This window comes from Bubalus kerabau, chromosome 5, assembly GCF_029407905.1.
Source record: "Bubalus kerabau isolate K-KA32 ecotype Philippines breed swamp buffalo chromosome 5, PCC_UOA_SB_1v2, whole genome shotgun sequence".
Taxonomy (NCBI): Eukaryota; Metazoa; Chordata; class Mammalia; order Artiodactyla; family Bovidae; genus Bubalus; species Bubalus kerabau.
This window is the reverse complement of record NC_073628.1, coordinates 51,421,504-51,424,549: the sequence shown is the minus strand read 5'-3', so window position 1 is coordinate 51,424,549 and position 3,046 is coordinate 51,421,504.

Below are 3,046 nucleotides of genomic sequence, written 5' to 3'. Positions count from 1 at the left end.
TCTTTTCTTTTAGGAGAATTATGTTGCCAGAGAAAGGGGAGTCATTTTCATTCCAAAACTAATTCCTGCTGTTTAGGGGCATGGCCCCTAAATTGTTGAGGCAATATATTCTCCTAATCCTCATAGTGAGGGTCTCTGATCCAGCGGCCCCAAGGAATAGTTGGAGGAGGCTGCGGCACTCGTAGGCGCTTAGACACCATTTGTAACGTAAAAACCTTCATGCGACCAGAAACAAAACCAATTACACAGTTACAGAGGCCGGGCAAAATAGTTCATTAAAACAAGTTAAAATCAAGATTAAAAGTCATATTATGTCCATAGTTACATCAGTCCATCTTAAGGTTGTTAAATGTCATCAGTTTAAGAAGAGACATCACATATGACTGTTGTCGAAGGTATTTGCAGACTTGGAGAAAGTCTTTTCCTTGAAGTGGAAATGTCCACCACAAGAAGCCTTCCACTAAAGAGGGGAGTGCTCCGCAGACCCAGCAGTTAGACTGATTATGAAATGCAGCGTAGGAGTGAGCCCAGGACAGGAAGGCATTGTCTTGAGAATCAAATGGATTTTTAGAGTCAGCAGAAGTAGGCACACATAGATTATCAGGCCCATCTTTTGGCTCATCCAGACAGTCCCATTATGGAAGTGGATCAGGAAGAAAGTTTCATCACCTCTTTAAAGGCCCTCTCTTCTAGTAGAGTCACATTCTGAAGTACTTGGAGATTGGGCTTCAACCTATGAATTTTAGCAGATACAATTCTGCCTATAATCACCAGGAAGAGTGAAAAGGAGACTTCAGAGTGCCAATTATTCTGCAATGGATAAAAATATCAAATCCCTATGTTGTATTATTGTTCAGTCACTGAATCATGTCTGACTCTTTGCAACCCCAGGCACTGCAGCATGCTAGGCTTCCCTGCCCCTCAAAATCTCCCAGGGCTTGCTCAAACTCACGTCCACTGAGTCGATGATGCCATCCAACTATCTCATCCTCTGTCACCCTCTTCTCCTCCTGCCTTCAATCTTTCCCAGCATCAGGGTTTCTTCCAATGAGTCAGTTTGCTGTATACCTGAAAATAATATATTATTGTAAGTCAAGTATGCTTCAGAAAAAAAAGAGTTCAGAAAAACAAACAAGAAAATTATCAAAGGAACTATATGAAAGGATTTACCAAAGATAAGCATTCTAAACCAAAAGGGTCCACCAATTCTGCAGCACAATGAAAACATATTCTCATCTAGACCCTCCATTGTGATATTTTAAAATGGTAAAGAAAAAGACCCTGTGAGATGTTAGAGTGAAATTATAGGTCACCCACAAAGGAACAAAAATAAAACTGGCATCAGGCTTCTAATACTGGGCATTAGAAGACAGTGGAGAGGGAAGGGACATAGCTATACCTAAGGCTGATTCATGTTGATGTTTGGCAGAAAGCAACACAATATTGTAGTGCAATTATCCTTCAATTAAAAGTAAATAAATTTTGTTATAAAAAGCACACAGTAAACACACATATAAAGAAAATTTCATCATACAGAATTGAAAATGGAAAAAAAGACAGTGGAATAATGCCTTCAAAGTTCTAGGGAAAAATACATTTTCAATCCTGAATTCTCTACCCAGACAAACTATCACTTATATTGAGGGCAGAATAAAAGCATTTCTAGGTATTCAAAGCCCAAAATTTATTTTCAATATGCCTTTCTGGGAAAGCTGTTGAAGATATGCTCCAGCAAAACAAGATTAAACCAAGAATAAAGAAGATGCAGCCTCCAAATAACTAAAGCAGTGAGGAAGTCCCAGAGTGACAGCCATGCAGCATCTAGGGAGCAGTGAGCAGAGGGGGGAGGCTATTTAATAGAATGCCTACTCAGATTAAGTACTTGGGAATAAATTAAGGATATAATAAAAGCAAACAATGCCAGAAAAAGAAAGGAATTAAGGACTCTACATAAAACCTAAAACATTCTATAAGAGAGAAAATATAATCATGGTACAGAATCAGGCTCTGCACTAAGCAGTTAAGATGATCTTCAGTTCTTAAACTTAACCTACATACAAAGCACAGGTGCAGTCATGGCTCTGATACAGAATATAAATGTCAATCTTAACAATGTGGAAGTTTGAATGACAGAAGTTGAGAGGGGAAGACAGGAAGGAGAACTGAAAGGAAGGGTCGAAATGCCCTAAAATGTCTCATTTTCTAAGCAGGGGAGTAAAAAAAAAAATGTCTATAGCTGAATAAGAAACAAAGTGATAAGTTTATGACAAAGTTTCAAAGGAAATTATAAAAGGACTGGAATAGTGAACTTCCCTGGTGGATAAGAATCTGCCTTTCCATGCAGGAGGTGCAGGCTCCATCCATGGTCAAAGAACTAAAATCCTACATGCTGTGGGGCAACTAAGCCCATGAGCCACAACTAGAGAACGCCCTTGTACCTCAGCGAACGTCCCATGAACCACAATGAAGACCCAGCACAGCCAAAGTAAATAAATAAACTTTTTTAAAAAAGAACTGGAATAGTGACATAGCTAAATTAAAAGGTTGAGGGAAGAGAGATGGAGGATGATAAAATCCTTAATAGATCAATGGCAAAAATTCAATAACTATTTTCTAAAATTGGTGAATCAAAAAGCAAGACTATAAATGCTTTATTTAGAGAAATGGAAAGTAATTCCAAAAGAAAGAGCAAAAGGATTACAAGTGGCTGCCCTAGGGAAAAGGACAGGAGTTCAGAAGAGATTAGGCAAGAGACTGTGGTTTTATCACCAGAGTGCTATACCATTTCATTTATTAACCAAGGTCAGTTATCTTATAAACTTATTCTAAAATTTTTAAAGTTTCCCATGGGATCATTGCCAATTTGCTTTTAGGCCCTTGCTTCATGTACAGATCCTAATTCTCATGGGCAGTAGCCAGGTCCTAGCGCCAAAAAGTCCTTGGGCTCAACTCTCTGTCTTTTCATCCACCTTGCTGTGAACATCATAAGTAATTTAGCTTCCGTGATCTTCCATAGGTCAAGGGCCTTTAATAGCATTTTGGGTTT